Source organism: Rattus norvegicus, chromosome 3 (genome assembly GCF_036323735.1).
Source record: "Rattus norvegicus strain BN/NHsdMcwi chromosome 3, GRCr8, whole genome shotgun sequence".
NCBI lineage: Eukaryota > Metazoa > Chordata > Mammalia > Rodentia > Muridae > Rattus > Rattus norvegicus.
This window is the reverse complement of record NC_086021.1, coordinates 23,926,331-23,953,881: the sequence shown is the minus strand read 5'-3', so window position 1 is coordinate 23,953,881 and position 27,551 is coordinate 23,926,331. Positions and strand designations below refer to the sequence as shown.

Below are 27,551 nucleotides of genomic sequence, written 5' to 3'. Positions count from 1 at the left end.
AGTGGCTTAGTCCCTGGAAGCTCTGGTTGTTTGGCATTGTTGTCCATATGGGGTCTCTAGCCCCTTCAAGCTCTTCCAGGTCTTTCTCTGATTCCTTCAACGTGGGTTCTATTCTCAGTTCAGTGGTTTGCTGCTGGCATTCGCCTCTGTATTTGCTGTATTCTGGCTGTGTCTCTCAGGAGAGATCTGCATCCGGCTCCTGTCGGCCTGCACTTCTTTGCTTCATCCATCTTGTCTAATTGGGTGGCTGTATATGTATGGGCCACATGTGGGGCAGGCTCTGAATGGGTGTTCCTTCTGTCTCTGTTTTAATCTTTGCCTCTCCATTCCCTGCCAAGGGTATTCTTGTTCCCCTTTTAAAGAAGGAGTGAAGCATTTGCATTTTGGTCATCCTTCTTGAGTTTCATGTGTTCTGTGTATCTAGTGTAATTCAAGCATTTGGGCTAATAGCCACTTATCAATGTGTTCATACCTTGTGTGTTTTTCTGTGATTGGGTTACCTCACTCAGGATGTTATTTCCCTGTTCCCTCCATTTGCCTATGAATTTCATAAAGTCATTGTTTTTGATAGCTGAGTAATATTCCATTGTGTAGATGTACCACATTTTCTCTATCCATTCCTCTGTTGAAGGGCATCTGGGTTCTTTCCAGCTTCTGGCTACTATAAATAAGGCTGCTATGAACATAGTGGAGCACGTGTCTTTGTTGTATGTTGGAGCATCTTTTTGATATATGCCTAAGAGAGGTATAGCTGGGTCCTTAGGTAGTTCAATGTCCAATTTTCTGATGAACCTCCAGACTGATTTCCAGAATGGTTGTACCAGTCTGCAATCCCACCAACAATGGAGGAGTGTTCCTCTTTCTCCACATCCTCACCAGCATTTGCTGTCACCTGAGCTTTTGTTCTTAGCCATTCTTACTAGTGTGAGATGGAATCTCATAGATTTATATAAGAAAGAAAATAGCAACTCAATAGCAAATTGGATCTTCTCTATGTAACAGCTCTGGCTGTCATGATCAGTGAAACAAACTGAAATCAAATTTACAGAGATCCTCTTGGCTCTGCTTCCTGAGATCTAGAAATAAAGGCATGTGCCACCATCCTAGTCTCTTACAAAAATCTGTAAATATAGCATAATAAACCCATATGGTTGACATAGACACTACGATCTCAGATTTGAGCTCACAGATCAGTGGAGAAAGCCAAGGAATATAACAAAAGTGCAGTTAGGCAAATTGTGTTGTGAAGTACAGATACTGCTGGTACTTTTCTGTTGTCCACGGCAGTCAGAAAGTCAAACAATAGGATGAAAAGATTGGTACTATATGACTGTTTGATTCTAGTACCTATAAGCATAGCTTTCAAGGCAAACACAATAACTTACTCTTTATACATGAAGAATGGGCCATTTAGAACTATGTATCAAGTGCCTTATGAAGCAAGATCATTATAAGTGTTATAATATTAATTAGTTATTTTCTGTGTGTTTGTGATATTGCATAAGGCATGCAGTTGTAAAAGGAAAAGGGCATGTATCCTAGGGCTAAATGAGGACTAAATGAGTTCAGTTACACCAATGATTTCCCTTCTTTCTTAGATTCACAAAAACACAAAGGCAATGTATATACTAACCCAAGAGTAACATCTATTAATCCACGACAAGCAAAACAGAAATGTTTGTTTGGCAAATCTCTTTAGGGTCTTTTAGAAGACAAAAAGTTGCCTACTCCAAAACTTGTATCATTTTGGGTTTCTACAGCACCTTCGTTTGAAGGAATTATTTAATCAAACAGATTAATGTTTAGATAACCTATACATGAAGGTAAGATCATTGTAAAATAGAAATAATTTGCACTGAAGTTTGAGTCATGTAATTGAAAGAAATCAAAAATACAAAATAAAAAGAAATAGTATTCCCACGCTTTCCTCTGATTGTATCGAAGATCCTAACCCACCAGCTTCTTGGAGGAAATGGGTCTAGGGATGTACAAAGCTGATAACCCGACTGTAAAGTCCTCCAGCTTCTTTATGACTCCATATTATTCTGGAGTCGATCCCTTAATAGCATTGCCTCTGAGATTACTCAATCTTTTATAATTAATATCTATAGACTTTTACTTTACTTTATCAATGAATTAGATGTACACATTATTTTTTTGCTATATAGTAACATCTTTCATTATAGTGGACTAGATTTAAATGCTGTCTAATATGGCTTAATCTATTTTAAACTACTTTGGAAATATATATTCTTTGGAAACTAACTTCTTTGGAAATATTTATTTACTGTCCACATCTATTTTAGCACTATAGCTGAGCTAGGAATTTATGCTTTGTGTGAACCAATTTATCTCGTCAGACACGTGCATTCCTGCCCATTTCTTAGGTATTTAAGAGCAGAGTTTTCTGGTAACCATGTTTTTAATCATGTAATCGATTGAAAATAGAGAAAATGTGGAATAAATCTGTGTATGGTAGTCATTTTTACAGAATAAAATTATGGAAGAATAATTGACAAATACTTGGGTTCTTAAATGTGACAGCATCTTTAGACATAGTTAAAAATAAGAAGTCACAGAAAGGGTTGGGGATTTAGCACAGTGGTAGAGGGCTTGCCTAGCAAGTGCAAGGCCCTGGGTTCGATTCCCAGCTCCAGAAAAAAGAAAAAAAAAAGAAGTCAGAGAAAAGGAAATTAAAGTCTTAGAAGTAGGGAAATAATATTTATAAAAATAAAAAACTTAGGATACATAATAAAGGCCAGGAGAGACAGGAAGTAAAATACTGATTTGATCTCTAGAAGGGAAATATCCCAATTTACTTAGAATGCCATGCTTGAGAAAGATATTCATAGAAGGAAACAGAAAGTAATAAAGGACCATTCACCAAAATGCTTTGGGGAACAGGAGTCCAAACAAAACTGTGATGTTACAAATTGGGGAAAAATGGATTAGGGAAGAAAATGTATTTGGAAGCTAAAACAGAAAAAAGTTCAATGACCTCTTTATTCCTCTCAGTTATTGCTGTGCACGCAAAACTGTCCTTGCTCAGGATCACAATAAAAGACATATTTGTGCTTCAGATGTGGCTCTCTATTAATACAAGCTTATCCTTATCCCACACAGGATATGTTATCCATAATTGCAGAGAAAGGGCCAGAATCAGATCACATATTTGAAATTCTACCTAAAGAATCACACTGGTCCCTGAGGTGTAGGCTTGACAGTGAACAACACAGTGACTGGAGTGAAGAATACATGCTTATAACAGCATCTGTCTTAAAGGTAAGGAAGGTTTTTACATCACCAACATTAACATCCCTCTAGAGATGCATATGTCCTTTCTGTCCTTGAGATTACATGACGATGTCGGTTTCCTGGAGCTATGGACACAGGACGTCTTGATAAGAGGCATAACATTTAAAAGTCTGACAACCTCAAAGACTCATCACAAAGACACAGGTGAAGAGCTTCTGTTGGAAGTTAACATCCTCATATGTCAGATGGGCTTTAGTTTGGTGTTAAAAAAGTTCCTACTGATTTCACCTCTGACCATACCATGTGAAGTAATAGTGAAACAAGTTACAATAGTGGTAAAAGTGTGTTTCACAAAACACTTGTTTCAATAACACTTACCAAAAAATGTCCTTCAGAAATAACAGCTCAAAATGGCTAGTCCACCACTGATCAAGAAACAGTAAACAGGCAAAGGCTGGGCAGGGTGGGAATGGGGTTCCTGCATCCGGACAGGGGGACAACACAGGAGGCAGCGGCTTCATCACAGCAGATGTCCCTAGGCTGCAGGCACTGGTGGAATGGATCGGTAACAGAAGACCACTTCCCTTCCTCCTCAGGGCTTCAGCTCCTCCCTGCCCCCCACCAGCAGCCCTAGTGAACACTGCCAGGGCAAGCAAGGTGGCAGGCTGACCCAGACTTTCAGCTCTGAGGAGATCAGCCCTACAAAATTTCCTGGATTGTACCGGACAGGTGAGCATTCACCTCCCCATGACATCCTCCACGAGCCTCCTAATATCGTGTCAGATGATGAGAAAGACCATGGAAAGGAAAAAGGAAAATTTAAGAAAAAGGAGAAAAGGACTGAATGCTAAGCTGCCTTCTAGGAAGACAGCTCTGGAGATGAAGCTGAAAGTCCTTCCAAGATGAAGAGGTCCAAGGAAATCCATGTGTTCAAAAAGCCCATCTTCTCTAAAAAGAAGGAAAAGGATTTTAAAATCAAAGAAAAGCCCAAAGAAGAAAAGCATAAAGAGGGAAAGCACAAATAGGAAAAGCATAAAGAAAAGAAATGTAAAGACTTGACAGAAGCCAATGTTGTTAAAGAGTGGAAGGAAAAGAAGAAAAAGAAGAAGCCAACTCAGGAGTCAGAGGTGCCTCAGACGGACGTCCCAAGTCTCAGACTCATTTTCGGCGTTGCCTTGGCTGACGCAGTAGAGAGGACCATGATGTATGATGGCATCCGGCTGCCAGCTGTCTTTCGAGAGTGCGTGGACTACATGGAGAAGCATGGCATAAAGTGTGAAGGCATCTACCGAGTGTCAGGAATCAAATCAAAGGTAGAGGAGCAGCGTATGACCCAGAGGAGCCTCCAAACTTGGAAGAATATGAACCTAACACTGTAGCCAGCTTGCTGAAGCAGTATTTGCGAGACCTTCCAGAGAATTTGCTTGCCAGAGAGCTTATGCCCCGATTTGAAGAGGCTTGTCAGCAGAGGACCACAAAGACAGAGAAAGTGCAGGAGTTCCCTAACTGCCGGAGTATAACCATCTTCTGCTTTCCTGGCTAATTGTGCACATGGACCACATCATTGCGAAGGAGATAGAAACCAAGATGAACGTCCAGAACATCTCTCTAGTGCTGAGCCCAACTGTCCAGACCAGCAATCGGGTACTGTATGTGCTTTTCACACACGTGCAAGAGCTCTTTAGCACCGTGGTCCTGAAGCAAGTAACAAGACCTCTGCGTTGGTCCAACATGGCCACAATGCCTACACTGCCAGAGACCCAAACAGGCATCAAGGAAGAGATCAGGAGACAGGAGTTCCTTTCGAACTGTTTACATCGAGATCTGCAGCGCGGGATATAGGACTTATCTAAAGAAGAAAGATTATGGGAAGTACAGAGGATTCTGACTGCCCTCAAGAGAAAGCTGAGGGAAGCTAAAAGAAAAGAGTGTGAGACCAAGATTTCCCAGGAGATAGCGAGCCTTTTGAACGAGGACGTTGCCAAAGAAGAAATGGACGAAAATGAGGAGGTCATAAATATCCTCCCTGCCCAGGAGAATGAGATCCTGACTGAGCAGGAGGAGCTCCTGGCCATGGAGGAGTTTCTGCGTAGTCAGATCGCCTCGGAGAAAGAAAAGATCCACTGCCTCCGAGCTGAGATTGCGGAGATCCAGTCACCAGCATGGTGTTCCCTGTACCTGCCCTGTGTGTACCACTTTGCTTTTCCAGCTCGGGGTCTGTCAGTGTGAGTCAGGATAACCCAGTTTGGTTGCAGACGGAGGTTATCATGCAGCCTGCCACCAGCCTGGGCAGCTCAGGCCACCCAATCACTGCCAGGGAGCAGCAAGGACCTCTTCTCAGAGGTAGCCCTGAGGTTGCACAGGACGCTTCTCACACCAGAGTCCTTTTCCACACTGACCTTCCAGGAAAGTCACCTTCCACAGTGACTTCAGTTGCTAGCTTGGGCTGGGATACCCACACCTCTGTCAGGAAAAGCAATGTAGATGCTCTCATGCACAACTTTCACCTGTCCATGTCATCTCAAGGGGCTGCTTAAGGACTCTGACAGAACTGAGCGGAAGGAAGGAAAGCATAACTGTAATTGACCCCACCTGGTGTTTGCCTCTAACCCAGACAACTGCTCCCAGCGGTCTGGGAGGCCTGACTCTTAGGCAACTGGATTTCACTGTCAGATCAGTGGCCCCAGGGAGGTCCCCTGTGGCTCTGAAGACAGACCCCACACTCTAAAGTGAGCAACAAACCCACAGGAGGGCTCCAGTCTACTCCTAGTTAGTATTTATTTCAGCACCTGTTTTTTGCGATTTTTCATTAGCCTCTACCTATTGCACTGTGGTGACTTGTTGGCCATTATGTGAATTTTGTATGAAAAAATATAGCTTTGTTATAGAAATCAGCATACTATTTTTTTAAATCTGAAGAGAAGGTATACTGAGACTGGAAACGTGGTCAGGTGTCAAATGAAAATGTATACATACATTGCTGCACCTGTCAGATGTGCGACACTCATTCTATATTTGCTGGCAATATCGAAGAATTCTTTTTGTTTGTGTAAACTCTAATTTCTATCAAGGTATCCTGGGTTTTTAAAATTTCATTACAAATGTCTCACTGTTGGTTAACTAATTTTTGTCAGGACCATTATTGATTAAGGAAATAAATTCAGCAGCCATTTGAGAAAAAAAAAAAAAGAATTGGTGTTCGATGTTGGATATTGCCCTCCCTACATGGAATTGTTTTCATTCCCAATCAAAAAACTAACCAGCAATTTCATTTTATCTGAATATTCACACTGGTACCTGAGGGATAAGATAGACACCGAACGATATATTAATTGGAATGAAGAATGGGCGCTTGTTATACCATCTCTCTTTCCTGGAACCATGGACTCATGATCTCTTGATAAGATGCATGGCAGGTAAAAGTCTGACAAAGATTAGAATGTCACAAGATTCATCCCAAAGACACAGGTGAACAGCGTCTGTTGGAAGGTAAAATAATCATATAGCAGATCGGCTTTAGTTTGGCATTACATATATTCCCACTGATTCACCTCGGGCTGTATATTGTAAAGTAATAGCAGGACAAGTAGCAATAGTGATAAAAGTGTGTTTTACAAAATTCATGTCTTAAATAATACTTACCAAACATTATCCCTCACAAATAACAGTTCAAAATGGCTAGTCCACCACTGACCCACAATAGGCTGTCAATGTTTGATATTGCCCTCTGCCCAGTAGATAAACAAAATTGTTTTCCTTGTCAATCAAAAAGCAATCCAGCATTTTCACTTTTGCCGGATATTGACATTCTAATTCCATGTCAAGTAGTCAAGAATTAACCTAAGCTACATTTAACCAGTCTAGCACTCTTAATTTGTCAGGGAGCTGCAGTGACTCTATAGCAAATATCCTTGTTTTATTTCTGTTTGAGCCTTGATCTGAATTCACCTCTCAGAAGACTGTGGACCTATAGCCCAGACATCAAGAGAAAACATAATGTTCTGCGATTAACTATATTTAGTAACATTGGGCAAAGGTACACAATGATTCCTCCTTGGCTCTTGAGCTTGCCAAGTGTGTCTGGTTAAAATTGCCAGAAACTTAGGACCACATCATGGGGAGAAAGTTAAGATCAGTGACTGAAGGTAGCCATGTGCATTCAAAGAAATTTACAGGTATGAGAGCACCTGGGATTCTTCCAATTTTATGACTTGTTACCCTTAGTACAACACGAAAGTTATTTGTGGTATTTTATGAACAAAGACAGTTTCTGTTCTTTAAACAAACTGATGCTTACAACTTAATTTATATTGTTGAATATTTACCAATTTTAAAAAAAAGATATGAAACTGAGATGTTCTCACTTGGAAAACATATAAGAAACTTCATCACTATTCCAGGTGGTCTGTAAGTAGAGGTCTACATGTTACAGCTTTACTCTGTGTGTACTCTACACATTCACCAAATTATACAATTAGGATCAGGTAATTTCTGGTGCTACCATTTTTTGACAGTTGCCTATTTCCAAGAAGAGGACTATAGTCTTTGTTTCTTTGTTTTGTTCATTTATTTTATTAGTTACTATCATCATCATTATTATAATCATTATTATTATTATTTTACATTTATTTATTTGTTAATTTTATATCTCCTATGCTGACAACCCCCCCATTCTCTCCTCACAAAGTCTTTTTCCTTCTCTGAGCCAGTTATGGGCCCCTGGTTTATCCTACTACCTTGGCACCTCAACTCTGTTCAGGGTTAGACCATCTTCTCCCCTAAGGCCAGTTGAGGAGTTTCAAGTCAAGAGCTTGCAGATAGCCCTGTTCCACATGTTGGGGGACACACATGGAGACTAAGCTTTACATTTGCTATAAATGTGCAGTAGGTCATGGTACAGCTTCTGTAGGCTTTTTAGATGGTAATTCAGCCTTTGATAGCCCCTAGTGGTCCTGAGTAGTTGATACTGTAGCTCTTCCTATGGAGTTCCTATCTCCTTTAGGGTGTGGAATCCTTCCCCCATTTCTTCCTTACAAGTCCCTGATTGTTCCATAAAATCTAATGATTGGCTATGGCTCTTCATATCCTATTCCAGTCAGCTGCTGGATGGAGCCTCTCAGAGGGCACTTATGATAGGCTCCTGTCTGGATATTCCATGTAGGAACTGGTTTCCTTTAGGCAGAGAGAGCTTTGAGCTGGGAAGTGGAGTGGAGATCTATGATTGGAAGAAATGGTGTAGTCTAGAAGCCAGGAGAGACAATTTGAACAGACGGTAGGTTTACTTCATTGCTATAGCAACTAGGACTCTGCTTAATTGATTCTAGTCTTAGGGAAGGAAAAAAATAAGATCCTGCATATATAGGTTCCACTTTTGAGCCAAGATTCTGGAGCCAGGGCAGTTTGGGAATCTTTTGGGGAAGTACACTCTCAACCAATGATTCTCAGCCTCCCTAATTCTGTAACATTAATATATTTTCTCATGGCTTTGTGACTCTTAACCATTACTTCATTTTGCTTCTCTTCATAATTCAAAGTTTGCTCCTGATGTGATTATAAAGAAAAATGGATCGAATATCTGATATGGAAAATATATGTGACCCCGTAATGATTATGACCCACAAGTTGAGAATCACTGGTCTAAACTGCTATTTTAAACAAAAATGTTTTTCAAGTACTTTCTACAATGTACATTGACCATTACTATTTTTGTTTTATTTTCAATAAAAAAGGATTTTATTATTACCATCGATGGAAGCTTACTAACCTTGGATTTTTATGAAAATTGGCTTAGCATCCCAGATGAAGGAACTCTGGCTGGAAAAATTAATGCCATTCAAAGGTAATGATACAGTAAACACTCGGGGAACTACACCAATATAGAAGCAATGCTTTTGTAAGGTACATAGGCTTGTGTTTACAGGATTATAAGCTGGACTGATATTCTATGCCAAGAGGTTTCCTTAGGTCAGACATGTATTGTCACTTTTTAAACATTCCCATTTCTCAAGCTAATGTGTTGAACCATGTCTGTAATCTTACCTTGGAGCCTTCTCGTTATAAATGTCATGATTTAGAAGACAGTCTATGTAACATCTCGTGTTCAGGTCAGTTTAGAGTATTGGTTTAGTTCCTGTGTGAGGCAAATTAAAAGAAGTAAGTGTGTATAATACCTGTGGGTTACTTGCATCCTAGAATTGTTACCATGGTATTGTGAATATTTCACATGGTCAATATATGTCAGTGATTAGAACAGGAATCTCTTACTGAATTCTTCTTTCTCAACTATAACTACCTAGAGAAGTCAAGATCAGGTATAGCTTTGACTTTTTTGAATCATTTTTCTGTGTGATACATAGAATGATTTCAAACTTAACCAGAGCTTTGAGCTCCCATTGCTACCCAGGATCCCTGCATCTCTGTCTTGCTGTAGCGAAGCATTTATAATTGCATTTTGTAGGGTCACCAGTGCGCTTTCTGCTCCTTATGTTCTAGAGTGTCACAAATGTGTTACATGGATTCATACTACATTAGATATTAAATGTGTCTCCACTCCATGATGGATGGAAAGATAGTTTGCTGTTTAATAACACTGGATGTTTTCATACACAGAACACACATGGTCTTCAAAAATCTTCATTCATTCTAATACCAGGGGATTGAGTATCGCCATGAGTGTGATTTTGCTCCTTATGTTCTAGATTGTTATAAGGGTGTGTCATCGATTCATAATACATTAGATATTAAATGTGTCCCCATAGTGGCAAGAAAGATGGTTTGCTGTTGATAACACTGGATGTTTTCACACACAGAACATACATGGTTTGCAACAATATTCACTCATTCTGTTACCAGGGATCCTGACATGTTCCTCTGGCTCCCGTAGGTAGCAGTCATACATCTAGTACACTGAAATTCCTAAATAATTTGAAAAATGTTTTTTTCCATGATTCTGTACAGAAAAGTGATTTGCAGAAAATATTTTATGTAATACTCTAGGTATATATTCTTCTTTTGAATTCTGATTATACTATGAGTTGGTCTACAAAACATTTACCCTATTTGTTCTTTGTAGTTAGATTTCTAACTTACATTATTTTCAAGATGGTCTAACCTAAAATTCTCCTTTTTCTTTGTTTAGCCTTTTGCAGCAGATCCCAGAACCAAACTTTATACTATTAAAACATCTCATATGTGTATTAGTAATAATAAAAGATTCTTCCATGAATAATTTAGACAGTTACAGGTTGTCTCTGCACATAGCTCCACATGTACTGTGGGGTCAGACTTCGAGAGATTCATTATGTGGGAGTCACGTCTTAAGAAATGTAAGGGGATCTGAAATTTGCCTTTGGGAACAAAAGTCTAATTTTTATTATTCAGTAATTGGGAATACTTTACAAAGATGATTTCTCTAACAGGAAACCCTAGGATTGCATTCTTATGGAGTGGAGTAGAATATGTATTGATCTATTTCAGGAATATTTGGGAAGGGAAATTTTTAATGTAGTTTAAAGTAAGTTAATCGTTTCTTTCTACTGTTCTTTCCTTCTTTCTTGTTAGATATTGATTTAGATATTGATGTTTTAGCCAACAATAATCTGTACATATAATGGTAATCCAAGAAGACTAGAGTGAAATTTTAAAAGATCCGGATTACCTAGGTTTTGTTTGTTTTTTCCATTGTAGCCCTACTTTTGGAGTATAGAACAGTTGTTTTTCACAATGGTGAGACCATGATATTACTGAATATTCACATCATGTGAATTGCTGGTCATATTAAAGCATATTACATATATACATACATATATATGTATGTGTGTATACATATGTGTGTCTGAGTGTGAGTTTGTGTGTGTACATATACGTGTAAAGTATACTTGTACATGTGCATGTATTTGTATATGTATATGTATATACATATGTAATGATGAATAATTGGTGTATATTATTTTATATGCTTTCCATTATTTTAGCACTAACCTATTTCAGGTAGAGTTTTATGATCCTCAGGTATACTGTAGCTGTTAATTTTATTATAAACACACATACATCAATATTCTTCACTAATTTATTTACTTTATATCCTGATTGCAGGCCCTTCCTCCAAGTCCCATCTTTGCAACCTGTTTTTCCATCCATTCTTCTTTACCTCAGTAGTGTAGACCTTCCATTGACACCAACCCACTCTCATACATCAATTCTCAACAGGAATAAGTGAATCACCTTCCCCTGAAGCCATACAAAGCAGCCCAGATAAAAGAAAGCAATCCAGTTGTAGACTACAGAGTCAGAGCCAGTCTGCATACGAACTGGTAGGGAACCTACCTGAAGATCAAGCTGCATATCTGCTACATATATATAGGGGCCCTAGATCCTGCTGCTGGAGCATAGGATCGGGGAGATCCTGCAGATTCAAAGCTGAAGGATCACAATGACTAAAGGCTACAGCAAGATACCAGGATATAGAAGGAGAGGCATCTCCAGGAGATTCCAGTATTGCGAGTATAGTAAAACACAGAGAGCTTAAACCAGACTTATTTCATTATATATTTGCAAGAAAAACTGTTTGGACAAGAGGGTATAATGTGTGACCACTTATGGCACAACACATCTCACAAACTGTATTTTTAATTTTTTTAAATTTTAGTTTGATTTTTTAAAATTAAATTTAAATTTTTATTTAATTTTAATTTTTGAAATTTAGTGAGGGGGGATTGTTTCCAAGGGATATATGGAAGGATTGAAAAATGAAATGAAAGTTACTTGGTAGCATGATTAGAAATTTCAGAGAATTAATAAAGGACACATATTTTGAAAACGAAAAAATAAAGAAAATATAAATATGACAGAAAGCAAGGTACATGTTAACTAGTAGCTCCCAGGTATTAGGTCCACAGGAAAGAAGATATCATGATGTTACTCACAATGGAGAATGATAGCCCAAGGGATAGCTTGAATAAGATTCTTGCTCAGGACTGGACTTGGCTTGAACTAGAAACGTAGGTTTTTTAGTTAATTTCTAATTACCAAGGTACTGGAAACCTAAAATCCAAGACTATATCAAACTGCATGTTTAGTCGAAATGAAACAAGAAAATATATTTTTACTCTTAATAACTATTAAAGATTCTTCCTTTATGGACAGTTCTTTTCAAATATATTCTTTTGTATGGTCAGGTATGAAAACAAAGAAGCAAAACTATCCTGTACAATCTGCATGTAAAATAAGACTATCCTGTGCAGGACTGCTCAAAAATAAACTTAGGTGCATGCTGAGAAGAAACATATGTGATGTATAGAGTTTGCTTAACCTAAGTCATCATCTTAGGAGAAAAGTAACTTAGTAGTGTTGTTCAATTTTGGAAGTGCCATAATTTTCTACAATTGCTGTGACAAAACACTGATGAAAAGCAACTAATGGAAGACAGGTTACACCCCACAATATACTTGCAGTTACCAGTTAAATACTGAGAAATTTCAGAGCCAAAAATAAAACAGGGAGGCAAGAAGTGAGGCAGAAGCCTAGTAGGAACACTGCCTCCTGCCTTGTATCCCATATCTTTTTTTTTTTTGACCAATAACTCAAGGGTGGCACCATCCTGGAGATCTGGGCCCTACAAATTCCAAGGTTAATCAAGACAATATCCCTTAGGCTTCACTATACAATAGGTCCATCTGATGGAGGCATTTTCTCAATTAAGACTCCCTCTTCTCACCAACTTCTCTCAGTCACATTTCTATTGCCCTAATAAAACATCAGGATTTAAAAGACCAAGCAAAGAGTGCACATGGGGGAACCATGGCTACAGCTGGATATGTAGCAGAGGATTGTCTTATTTGGCATCACTAGGGGGGAGCTGCTTAGTCCTGAGGGGCTTGATGGCCTAGGGTAGGGAAATGCTAGGTTGTTGAGGCAGGAGTGTGTGGTCAAGTGAGAGAAAACTGCAATAGAGGCAGGGGAGGAGACATAGGATTTGTGGAAGGGATCTGTGAAGGGGGATAACGTTTGAAATGTAAATGAATGAAATAAACAATAAAAAATAAAACAATATGACCAGGGAAACGTATTGAAGTAGGTGGTTATTTGGGACCTACAAATGCTGAGCGAGTATAGCACTTTGGTGTCATGACAGAGGAGCACGACTGCAGAAAAGAAGAAAAAACAAACAGGAAGCTGAGACCTGATGGTTCTTATCTTGGGAAGCAAAAATGTAGCAGAGAAAGTACATTGAAAATGGGCACCTACCTTTTGTAACTACAAATTCTAAGCAGTGGCACTCTTTACCAGGCAGACCAAGGCACCAGAAAATTGTCAAAGAGAGGGTATTGCGATGCCTGGAACTAGAGAGGCATCCCATTCAAAACATCACAATAAACAGCTACCCCCACCCACACACACAAAATTAACACACAACAGTCATTAATTTGGTACACTCACAGGTTTTTTGCAGCATATCAGTTCTGAAATGTTGCTTTGGTTAAGTAGTTCTGTTCTTTGCAATATGCATGAAATTTTAACAAGTTGTGTAAAGATGCAAAAGACTTAGAGTCTCCATTTCAGAGACTTCATTTCATGGGTTCTTATCTCTAATTTTCCTCCTGGTATTTCTTTTCATTTTTAAATTTATTTTGTAAACTATGTGAAATGACAATCTTGTTTTTGCCTTGTGGTGTTATGGAAGTCTCTTATACAAATCATGATTGACAACTATGGTCAAATATTTGGAAATGATGATATATTTAGTAAACACATTGACAAAAGATCTGAAGACTTAAAGACATACAAAGAATCAATAAATTATTCTGGAAAATCTCCTATTATGACAAAAGTCATAGCTGGATACAACTGGAAAACCAATGATATTGATGAAAAATTTAATATTTCATATGCTGCACTGCAGGAAGAAGGTCCTACAGGTAAGACAAGATTTATTTATTCATCAAATGAATGGAATCATTTGATCAAATCATTTCATGATGTCATAAATTTGTGTATATCAGAGAAGCTTTGGGAAACAAAATGATTATTAGAGTATGGGAAAAGTTTTTAAACATCATATATATGTATATATATTTATATACACACACATATATATATACTCATATACTGAAATACATCTGGATGCATTCAGGTGTGTATGACACATTCTTTATTTAGAGAATCCACCAATATTGTCTGCTATATTTTCCCCCCTTTCTTCCCATGGTCCCAAGTTAGAGAATTCCTTGCATATGAAATTATTATGTTTGATAAGATCATTTAGAAACAATGATTTGATTAAAAAATTGATTAAACATTCTGCAAGATTAAGCCCTGCACCACTGTCAACATGCTTTGGTTTCCTAGCACGAAAATACTAGTGTTTGTTTAATTTCCTATGAGAAACAATATTTGTCAAAATCTTATCATTGGTAAAAATATTTGCACAGGATCCACTACAAAACCTATGAGAGATATGATAAAGAGGTGAAATTCACCTGATTATCAGGTGGTAGCACACAAATTCAAATACATTTTTAACTGAACTAATTCTTTCTATAGAGTTAAGAAAATATACCCAAATATTACCCTTATTTTAAGTGATGTGAATCTATTGTCTGAAAACATTTGTCTGATGATGACATTTTATGTTTCATTTAGCAGGACAAAACAGAGCAGCTACCACATATAAGTGGTAGTGGATGAATTAAGAAGGTCTAAGGGCATCGTATTTTAATGTTCCCTTCTACCTCCCATTTAGTCATATTAGAAGAAATATTCCAAGATCCTATGTTAGTTTTATATTTCACCGTATTAGTTACAAATAATTTTCACTCATTGTACTTATTTTATGCTGCATATTTCATATTGTTTGCTATTATAACAAATGTTATTAAATTGGGTTATTGCTTACACTCCAATGTGCCTTGTTCATGGTCCTACACAGTCTTTGGAAAAATTTTCAGTCTCTGCCTCTACAGCCCAGTTATAGTACTAGTTTTCCCACCTCAGTTACCAATGTGTGGCCAGAAGCTAATGACACTGAATAATCCCTCAGAATTCTGCATAGAATGACGTGCCATAGAAAGTTATAAATAAAATTCCATTAACAATCAAAATTAATCATCACACATGATGAACTTAGAGGTGGATCATGGTTTTAAAATATAAAAAATGACCTGAAAAGATAATCCAGTGTCCAAAGCAATTGAGATTTAGACTTTGTAACATGAATTTGGGTCATCAAAACATACATTAAAGAGCAAAACTAGGCATTGCAGCACAATCATCTCTAAACAAGAAGGTTCTACCTGAATAATGATGGCAGGCAGAGACAGTAACAGAAGCTTATTGGACAGATATTGTTCAGTAATGATCAAAAGAGACCCCCCCCCGAAAAAAAAGAGACAGAGAGAAAGACTAGAAAATACTAGAGGCTCCTCATATGTTAATAAGCTCAAAGCTCTAATTAAGCTCTAAATATATATCACCAGTGTTGTGATCTGCACGTGCTTTACACACACACACACACACACACACACACACACGCATGCATTACGTACACTGATGAATGCACAGAAGCACACAGCATATTTGTTATATCTCGCTTCATCACCTGAGGCCTCAACATGAAATATTCTTTATTCATGGTTTGTCTATCTCAAAAGTGTCTGTAATACAAATTTGAGAAATGGAAATCTTAGAGAAAACATCCAGTAAAGAAATTGATAATTTCCACATTTACTGTTCTTGGTCTTTCCTGAACTCCCATTACTATAAGTTTACAATGTTTTCATTTATTACTAGTATTTTAAATTTTTTTTTATTTTATTTTTATTTTTTATTAACTTGAGTATTTCTTATATACATTTCGAGTGTTATTCCCTTTCCCGGTTTCCGGGCAAACATCCCCCTCCCCCCGTCCCCTTCCTTATGGGTGTTCCCCTCCCAACCCTCCCCCCATTGCCGCCCTCCCCCCATAGACTAGTTCACTGGGGGTTCAGTCTTAGCAGGACCCAGGGCTTCCCCTTCCACTGGTGCTCTTACTAGGATATTCATTGCTACCTATGGGGTCAGAGTCCAGGGTCAGTCCATGTATAGTCTTTAGGTAGTGGCTTAGTCCCTGGAAGCTCTGGTTGCTTGGCATTGTTGTACTTTTGGGGTCTCGAGTCCCTTCAAGCTCTTCCAGTTCTTTCTCTGATTCCTTCAATAGGGGACCTATTCTCAGTTCAGTGGTTTGCTGCTGGCATTCGCCTCTATATTTGCTGTATTCTGGCTGTGTCTCTCAGGAGCGATCTACATCCGGCTCCTGTCGGTCTGCACTTCTTTGCTTCATCCATCTTGTCTAATTGGGTGGCTGTATATGTATGGGCCACATGTGGGGCAGGCTCTGAATGGGTGTTCCTTCAGTCTCTGTTTTAATCTTTGCCTCTCCCTTCCCTGCCAAGGGTATTCTTTTTCCTCATTTAAAGAAGGAGTGAAGCATTCACATTTTGATCATCCGTCTTGAGTTTCGTTTGTTCTAGGGATCTAGGGTAATTCAAGCATTTGGGCTAATAGCCACTTATCAATGAGTGCATACCATGTATGTCTTTCTGTGATTGGGTTAGCTCACTCAGGATGATATTTTCCAGTTCCAACCATTTGCCTACGAATTTCATAAACTCGTTGTTTTTGATAGCTGAGTAATATTCCATTGTGTAGATGTACCACATTTTCTGTATCCATTCCTCTGTTGAAGGGCATCTGGGTTCTTTCCAGCTTCTGGCTATTATAAATAAGGCTGCGATGAACATAGTGGAGCACGTGTCTCTTTTATATGTTGAGGCATCTTTTGGGTATATGCCCAAGAGAGGTATAGCTGGATCCTCAGGCAGTTCAATGTCCAATTTTCTGAGGAACCTCCAGACTGATTTCCAGAATGGTTTACCAGTCTGCAATCCCACCAACAATGGAGGAGTGTTCCTCTTTCTCCACATCCTCGCCAGCATCTGCTGTCACCTGAGTTTTTGATCTTAGCCAATCGCACTGGTGTGAGGTGAAATCTCAGGGTTGTTTTGATTTGCATTTCCCTTATGACTAAAGATGTTGAACATTTCTTTAGGTGTTTCTCAGCCATTCGGCATTCCTCAGCTGTGAATTCTTTGTTTAGCTCTGAACCCCATTTTTAATAGGGTTATTTGTTTCCCTGCGGTCTAACTTCTTGAGTTCTTTGTATGTTTTGATATAAGGCCTCTATCTGTTGTAGGATTGGTAAAGATCTTTTCCCAATCTGTTGGTTGCCGTTTTGTCCTAACCACAGTGTCCTTTGCCTTACAGAAGCTTTGCAGTTTTATGAGATCCCATTTGTCGATTCTTGATCTTAGAGCATAAGCCATTGGTGTTTTGTTCAGGAAATTTTTTCCAGTGCCCATGTGTTCCAGATGCTTCCCTAGTTTTTCTTCTATTAGTTTGAGTGTGTCTGGTTTGATGTGGAGGTCCTTGATCCACTTGGACTTAAGCTTTGTACAGGGTGATAAGCATGGATCGATCTGCATTCTTCTACATGTTGCCCTCCAGTTGAACCAGCACCATTTGCTGAAAATGCTATCTTTTTTCCATTGGATGGTTTTGGCTCCTTTGTCAAAAATCAAGTGACCATAGGTGTGTGGGTTCATTTCTGAGTCTTCAATTCTATTCCATTGGTCTATCTGTCTGTCTCTGTACCAATACCATGCAGTTTTTATCACTATTGCTCTGTAATACTGCTTGAGTTCAGGGATAGTGATTCCCCCTGAAGTCCTTTTATTGTTGAGGATAGCTTTAGCTATCCTGGGTTTTTTGTTATTCCAGATGAATTTGCAAATTGTTCTGTCTAACTCTTTGAAGAATTGGATTGGTATTTTGATGGGGATTGCATTGAATCTGTAGATTGCTTTTGGTAAAATGGCCATTTTTACTATATTAATCCTGCCAATCCATGAGCATGGGAGATCTTTCCATCTTCTGAGGTCTTCTTCAATTTCTTTCCTCAGTGTCTTGAAGTTCTTATTGTACAGATCTTTTACTTGCTTGGTTAAAGTCACACCGAGGTACTTTATATTATTTGGGTCTATTATGAAGGGTGTCGTTTCCCTAATTTCTTTCTCGGCTTGTTTCTCTTTTGTATAGAGGAAGGCAACTGATTTATTTGAGTTAATTTTATACCCAGCCACTTTGCTGAAGTTGTTTATCAGCTTTAGTAGTTCTCTGGTGGAACTTTTGGGATCACTTAAATATACTATCATGTCATCTGCAAATAGTGATATTTTGACCTCTTCTTTTCCGATCTGTATCCCTTTGATCTCCTTTTGTTGTCTGATTGCTCTGGCTAGAACTTCAAGAACTATATTGAATAAGTAGGGAGAGAGTGGGCAGCCTTGTCTAGTCCCTGATTTTAGTGGGATTGCTTCAAGTTTCTCTCCATTTAGTTTAATGTTAGCAACTGGTTTGCTGTATATGGCTTTTACTATGTTTAGGTATGGGCCTTGAATTCCTATTCTTTCCAGGACTTTTATCATGAAGGGGTGTTGAATTTTGTCAAATGCTTTCTCAGCATCTAATGAAATGATCATGTGGTTCTGTTCTTTCAGTTTGTTTATATAATGGATCCCGTTGATGGTTTTCTGTATATTAAACCATCCCTGCATGCCTGGGATGAAGCCTACTTGATCATGGTGGATGATTGTTTTGATGTGCTCTTGAATTCGGTTTGCCAGAATTTTATTGAGTATTTTTGCGTCGATATTCATAAGGGAAATTGGTCTGAAGTTCTCTTTCTTTGTTGTGTCTTTGTGTGGTTTAGGTATAAGAGTAATTGTGGCTTCATAGAAGGAATTCGGTAGGGCTCCATCTGTTTCAATTTTGTGGAATAGTTTGGATAATATTGGTATGAGGTCTTCTATGAAGGTTTGATAGAATTCTGCACTAAACCCGTCTGGACCTGGGCTCTTTTTGGTTGGGAGACCTTTAATGACTGCTTCTATTTCCTTAGGAGTTATGGGGTTGTTTAACTGGTTTATCTGTTCCTGATTTAACTTCGATACCTGGTATCTGTCTAGGAAATTGTCCATTTCCTGAAGATTTTCAAATTTTGTTGAATATAGGTTTTTATAGTAAGATCTGATGATTTTTTGAATTTCCTCCGAATCTGTAGTTATGTCTCCCTTTTCATTTCTGATTTTGTTAATTTGGACACACTCTCTGTGTCCTCTCGTTAGTCTGGCTAAGGGTTTATCTATCTTGTTGATTTTCTCAAAGAACCAACTTTTGGTTCTGTTGATTCTTTCTATGGTCCTTTTTGTTTCTACTTGGTTGATTTCAGCTCTGAGTTTGATTATTTCCTGCCTTCTACTCCTCCTGGGTGTATTTGCTTCTTTTTGTTCTAGAGCTTTTAGGTGTGCTGTCAAGCTGCTGACATATGCTCTTTCCTGTTTCTTTCTGCAGGCACTCAGCGCTATGAGTTTTCCTCTTAGCACAGCTTTCATTGTGTCCCATAAGTTTGAGTATGTTGTATCTTCATTTTCATTAAATTCTAAAAAGTTTTTAATTTCTTTCTTTATTTCTTCCTTGACCAGGTTATCATTGAGTAGAGCATTGTTCAATTTCCACGTATATGTGGGCATTCTTCCCTTATTGTTATTGAAGACCAGTTTTAGGCCGTGGTGGTCCGATAGCACGCATGGGATTATTTCTATCTTTCTGTACCTGTTGAGGCCCGTTTTTTGACCAATTATATGGTCAATTTTGGAGAAAGTACCATGAGGAGCTGAGAAGAAGGTATATCCTTTTGCTTTAGGATAGAATGTTCTATAAATATCCGTTAAGTCCATTTGGCTCATGACTTCTCTTAGTCTGTCTACATCACTGTTTAATTTCTGTTTCCATGATCTGTCCATTGATGAGAGTGGGGTGTTGAAATCTCCCACTATTATTGTGTGAGGTGCAATGTGTGTTTTGAGCTTTAGTAAGGTTTCTTTTACGTATGTAGGTGCCCTTGTATTTGGGGCATAGATATTTAGGATTGAGAGTTCATCTTGGTTGATTTTTCCTTTGATGAATATGAAGTGTCCTTCCTTATCTTTTTTGATGACTTTTAGTTGGAAATTGATTTTATTTGATATTAGAATGGCTACTCCAGCTTGCTTCTTCTGACCATTTGCTTGGAAAGTTGTTTTCCAGCCTTTCACTCTGAGGTAGTGTCTGTCTTTGTCTCTGAGGTGTGTTTCCTGTAGGCAGCAGAATGCAGGGTCCTCGTTGCGTATCCAGTTTGTTAATCTATGTCTTTTTATTGGGGAGTTGAGGCCATTGATATTGAGAGATATTAAGGAATAGTGATTATTGCTTCCCGTTATATTCATATTTGGATGTGAGGTTATGTTTGTGTGCTTTCATTCTCTTTGTTTTGTTGCCAAGACGATTAGTTTCTTGCTTCTTCTAGGGTATAGCTTGCCTCCTTATGTTGGGCTTTACCATTTATTACCCTTTGTAGTGCTGGATTTGTAGAAAGATATTGTGCAAATTTGGTTTTGTCATGGAATATCTTGGTTTCTCCATCAATGTTAATTGAGAGTTTTGCTGGATACAGTAACCTGGGCTGGCATTTGTGTTCTCTTAGTGTCTGTGTGACATCAGTCCAGGATCTTCTGGCCTTTATAGTTTCTGGCGAGAAGTCTGGTGTGATTCTGATAGGTCTCCCTTTATATGTTACTTGACCTTTTTCCCTTACTGCTTTTAATATTCTTTCTTTATTTTGTGTGTTTGGTGTTTTGACAATTATGTGACGGGAGGTGTTTCTTTTCTGGTCCAATCTATTTGGAGTTCTGTAGGCTTCTTGTATGTCTATGGGTATCTCTTTTTTTAGGTTAGGGAAGTTTTCTTCTATGATTTTGTTGAAGATATTTACTGGTCCTTTGAGCTGGGAGTCTTCACTCTCTTCTATACCTATTATCCTTAGGTTTGATCTTCTCATTGAGTCCTGGATTTCCTGTATGTTTTGGACCAGTAGCTTTTTCCGCTTTACATTATCTTTGACAGTTGAGTCAATGATTTCTATGGAATCTTCTGCTCCTGAGATTCTCTCTTCCATCTCTTGTATTCTGTTGGTGAAGCTTGTATCTACAGCTCCTTGTCTCTTCTTTTGGTTTTCTATATCCAGGGTTGTTTCCATGTGTTCTTTCTTGATTGCTTCTATTTCCATTTTTAATTCCTTCAACTGTTTGATTGTGTTTTCCTGGAATTCTTTCAGGGATTTTTGCGATTCCTCTCTGTAGGCTTTTACTTGTTTATTAATGTTTTCCTGTGCTTCCCTAAGTGTGTTCATGTCTTTCTTGAAGTCCTCCAGCATCATGATCAAATATGATTTTGAAACTAGATCTTGCTTTTCTGGTGTGTTTGGATATTCCATGTTTGTTTTGGTGGGAGAATTGGGCTCCGATGATGGCATGTAGTCTTGGTTTCTGTTGCTTGGGTTCCTGCGCTTGCCTCTCGCCATCAGATTATCTCTAGTGTTACTTTGTTCTGCTGTTTCTGACAGTGGCTAGACTGTCCTATAAGCCTGTGTGTCAGGAGTGCTGTAGACCTGTTTTCCTCTCTTTCAGTCAGTTATGGGGACAGAGTGTTCTGCTTTCGGGCGTGTAGTTTTTCCTCTCTACAGGTCTTCAGCTGTTCCTGTGGGCCTGTGTCTTGAGGTCACCCGGCAGCTTTCTTGCAGCAGAAAATTTGGTCTTACCTGTGGTCCCGAGGCTCAGGTTTGCTCGTGGGGTGCTGCCCAGGGGCTCTCTGCAGCGGCAGCAACCAGGAAGACCTGTGCCGCCCCTTCCGGGAGCTTCAGTGCACCAGGGTTCCAGATGGTCTTTGGCTTTTTCCTCTGGCGTCCGAGATGTGTGTGCAGGGAGCAGTCTCTTCTGGTTTCCCAGGCTTGTCTGCCTGTCTGAAGTTTTAGCTCTCCCTCCCACGGGATTTGGGTGCAGAGAACTGTTTATCCGGTCTGTTTCCTTCAGGGTCCGGCGGGGTCCTGCCGCTCCTGGGCCCTCCCCCACGGGAGCCCAGAGGCCTTATACAGTTTCCTCTTGGGCCAGGGATGTGGGCAGGGGTGAGCAGTGTTGGTGGTCTCTTCCGCTCTGCAGCCTCAGGAGTGCCCACCTGACCAGGCGGTTGGGTTTCTCTCTCACCGGGTCTGGGAGCAGAGAGCTGCTGCGGGCCGGGATCCGCGGGTGTGTATTTTAAATTTTTATCAAAAATTGACTTATAGCACTGTAGCCTGACTTTTCTCCCTTAAGTCCATCACAGTCACTGCACTTTCATACTCATTTAAATATTGTTTTATACATGTTTATATATATATATGTTTATATCTTTACAAATATGAATATTACTTGAGATCATTTTGTTCTGTTTGTGAATATGGTTTCCATGATATACAGTGTGTATTAGATAATCCATATGCAGGTCATTTCTGGAAAAATTAATATTCTGTCAGTCATAATTAGCTGCCTATAACTTTTGACAAGTGAAATTTTGACCATTGCCTTAACACTGCATTGACGTTGCTATTATTGTGATTTTGCACCTATTTTTATGAGAGGCAATTTCAAAACAGACTTTCAAGTATGCTGGGTCTTACAGTATTTGTAAGCCCTTTTCTACAATGGTCCCTCAGCTACAGAGCATTTAGCTCTAATGTACATGTATTCACTGGTGCTGGATTTTTCATAATGCAATTATCTCTTCATTGTGTCCAAGATTTTGTTTTCTGTAATGGTTTCCATTTTCTATACAAAGAGGCTTCTTCGATGTAGGATGATGGCCCCACTTGTTGGTACATATAAGACTGATATATAAATGCTTTAAAAAACGTCGCTAATTTATTAAATTAATGTCATCAATTTTAAAGTTTATGACCAAACTATCTACATAAATCGGACTAGATTTCTAGCTCCAGCCATGATTTCAATCCTGGTGAGAGAAATTCTACCAATTGTTAAAGTATTTCCTGTGGCTTTCCCCCAAAATATGGATTTGTCAGGTAGCACTTGGATTTCTCTCAAGGTTGGTGGCTTGAGTGCCAGTTGCCAAATTAATCTTACAAGGAATCTCATCAATCTACCTGGATATGTCTTAGAAGACTCTAGGTTTAAGTCAAAGTTCTAAGGTAGAAAAAAAAGTAGGCAAGTTGACACGTTAGGGAAGCAATTGATAGTTGTACCCACCTGTAATACCTATAAAGTACGATGATAACCAGTATGGCAAGATAGCAGAATAGTTTCAATAAGTGACACTAACAGCTCAATTCAAAACAACTGTTCTTTGATTAGACTTAAATGTATTTTCTTTACCATAGAATTGAACATGGTTCTGGGTCTTTCATTTGGTTTCTCAGAAAAAAGTTATTCCTAAGTATGCTTTTAAAGTTCAACATTTGGTATCTTGTTATTTCTCTTTAGGATCATCCGTGCAGGTCCTTTGACTTGTCCAAGTCACACATTTTCACTCCTCTCTGACAAGATAAATTCATTTTCCTAAAGTAATATGGTATAAATGTTATATAAATATACAATTCCTTCTTTTTGATTACTTTAATTTTCTTCTTTCCACATCTACAATTAGCTTTAATTGACAATAGTCTAAAACATCAAAAGTTGAAATTTCTAGCAATAAGAATGCTTACGATATTGAGTTAATTGAAGAATATTTAACAGTGAGTGCCTTATGTCTGCAAGGATGATAATGATTCTATCACCTAGAATTTCCTTATAGTGTGTGCTGCCCCTCATCAAGTTATTTATGAAATATTATGGTACCAATGGCTTCCTTTGCTGATCTTTGGTCATACTCAATTTACTCTTGTTTCATACAGCATATGTAAACAATTAAGATAATATTAAAACTGCATGTGACCAAGGGGACATATATTAGAAATGAAGAATTCAAAGTATGTCTTTCTGAAAATCATATGATAGTAAACATAAGTGAGCCTAAATATAACATAAGAATGATCAGATATCTTGTAAATTCTTTCAAAAGTAGAAGCATACAAAATTAACACACAAAGTAAGTACTCCTTCTTTGTAAAAATCACTGAATTACTGAAAAGTAAATCAATGAAAACATGTCATTAACAGTAACTTTTAAAAGTATTAAGTTTCTTGGGAAAATTCTAACCGAGAAATAAAAGGCTTTTATGATTAAAAAGGCAAAGCCAAAAACAAAAGAAACAATGAAAAAAATTCAACCCAAAACAAAACAAAATGTCTTATAAATTTAACAGATATCAGATAATGGAAAGATTCCCACATGTTCATGAATCAGTGAGATTTAAACAGTAAAAATTCTAGATCATCCTGTAGTAACATTTTGATTCTATCCTTTGAAAGCTTGATAAAATTTATAACACTCTTGATGTTATTAGGAGAAACAATATTGTAGAAGTGATTTTTTTAAACTTCTTTCCTCCCAGTCTTCTACCATGTTCCCTTGACCTCACCCGTAAAGCCTCACCAACATCACTTCCTAAACATTAACTGAACAAGGCAACACCAATGAACATGGAAAACTAAATGGGCCCTGAAACCTAGACAAAGAAATATAGGCAATTGCATCGTAAACACGAGTATGCGATTTTATCTAAAACAAGTGTATTTTTTGGATGCAGGAGATAGATGAAACCTGCTTTCTGACCCAAACTGATAGTCTATATATTATTGGTGTTAGACAGTTAATGCTTAGAGTTATTAATGAGCAGTATTTATTGGTCTTTGTAATTTTTTTGTTGAAACATATTTCCCCCTCTTTTTTGAATGACTACAGGGTTATTTATCATTTCTGTCCTCTTGTGTATATGTACGTTATCTTCAGCCTGCTGTTTGCCTTTTGTAGACAAAGATTGATGATGAGAAATGGCTTAGTGGTGCTTAAACTATGTAATGTTTCTCCTCTTTTGTTGATATAAATGATGCTTTTGCTCAGTAATAAAGTCTAGGCTAGTATCTGTATTCTTTGAAAGCATGGAGAACGTTGATGCAGGCCCACTATATTTTAGAATATCCATTGAAAATTCAGGTATTAGTCTAATTTAGTTAACATTGTGTGACTTTGTCTTTTTCATTCATAGCTTTTTGTATTTTTATTTCTATGTTCAGTTAGCCTTTGACTATTATGTGTCTACTTGATGTTTTCTATGCTTCTAGTACTTTAACACATATCTCTTTTTGATTTGGTGTGATAAATGCAAAGGATATACAAGGTTAAAGAGAGTTCAGTTTCAAAAATGATTTCCCTTCTTTCTTATATGCAGAGAAACAGAAAGGCTATATATATATGCCAAGCCACCAGTATATTCTGATCCAACACCACCAAGAAAGAAATGCTTATTTGGCAAAAATCTTACAAGCATTTATGTCGACAGAAAGCTGCCTGCTCCAATACATTTGAGTATCATTTTGGCTTTCTGTAGCACCTTTGTTTTCAGTAAGCTATTTAATCAAACTGAGGAATGTTTAGATAACCGATCTATGAGAGTAAGATCATTTTAAAACACAAATAAGTTCTACTGTATTTTGAATAATGTAATTGAAAGAAAAAGAGAAGAAATACAATTCCCATGTTTTGCACTGACTGCATCAAAGATTCGAACCCACCAGCATGTTGGAGGAAATAATTCTATGGAAGTGCCCCACTAATTACCCAACTGTAAAGTCTTGCAGCTTCTTCATGACTCCACATTTCTCTGGAATCTCTGTTAATATCATTGCCCCTGAAATTAATCAATACTTAAAAATATCTGTAGGCTTTTCTTTTAAATTATAAAGGAATTAGATGAGCACACTGTTTTTTATATATATTAACATCATTTATACTAGTGGACTATATTTAAATGCCATATAATATGGCTTAATCTATTTTAAATGAGTTATTAAACTTCTTTGGAAACATATATTTAGTATCCAACATCTCTTTTAGCACTATAGCTGTGATAGGAATTTATGCTGTTTGTGAACAAATTCATCCTGTCAGTCACATGAGCATTACTGCCAATTTCTTAGGTATTTTAGAGCAGAATTTTCTGGTAACCTTGTTTGTATTCGTGTAATCAAATTAAAGTGGTGTAAACCTATGCATAGTAGTCATGTTTACAGAGTAAATTATGGAAGAATGATAGAAATATGCTTGGGTTTTTGTGAAAGCATCTGTAGACATAGTTGAAAATAAGAAGTCACAGAATAAGGATATAAAAGTCTCAGAAATATGGTGAAAAAATATTTCTTCAAAACACAAAAGTTAGGATTCATAATACAGGCCAGGACAAACAGTAAGTAAAATAGTGAGTTTATCTCTGGAAGGGAAATGTCCCAATATTTACTTAAGATGCCAGGCTTGAGAAAGATATTGATAGAAGGAAACACAAAGTAGTAGAGGACCATTCACCAAAATGCTTTGGGGAACAGAAGTCCAGCAAAACCATGATGTTACAAATTGGGAAAAAATGGATTAGCGAAGAAAATGTATTTGGAAGCTAAAACAGAAAAAAGTTCAATGACTACTTTATTCCTCTCAGATATAGCTGTGCAGCCAAAACTATCCTTGCTCAGGTTCACAATAAAAGACATATTTGTGCTTCAGGTGTGGATCTCTAATACTACATCCTTATCCCACACAGGACATGCTATCCATAATTGCAGGGAAAGGACGAGAATCAGATCACATATTCGAAACTCTACCTGAAAATTCACACTGGGGACTCAGAGAGAGGATTGACAGTGAACAACTCATTGAATGGATTAAAGAATGCGTGCTTGTAATAGCATCTGTCTTGAAGGTAAGGAAGGTTTTCATGTCACCAACATTAATCATCCCTCTAGAGATGCATATGTGCTTTCTGTCCTTAAGATTACATGATGATGACTGTTTCCTAGAACTATGGACACGTGACCTCTAGATAAGAGGCATGGCAGGTAAAAGTCTGACAAACCCAAAGATTCATCATAAAGACACAGGTGAAGAGCTTCTGTTGGAAGTTAACATCCTCATATATGAGATGGACTTTAGTTGGTCATTACAAATATTCCCACTGATTTCACCTCTGAACATACCCTGTGAATTAATAGCTGAACAAGTTATAATGGTGGTAAAATGTGCTTTATCAAATGAATGTATTAAATAATACTTAACAAAAAATATCCTTCACAAATAACAGTTCAAATTGACAAGTCCAAAACTCACCTACAATAGGCTATCGATGTTGAATATTACCCTCTGTCTTGTATATACAAGAAATCGTTTTCCTTCTCAATCAAAAAAAT

At 37.9% G+C, this 27,551-nt stretch overlaps 1 pseudogene; it reads left to right on the top strand.

Annotated features, from left to right (window-relative positions):
* Positions 1 to 27,551, top strand: part of LOC120101869 (uncharacterized) — a 60,520-nt pseudogene that overhangs the window by 27,558 nt on the left and 5,411 nt on the right.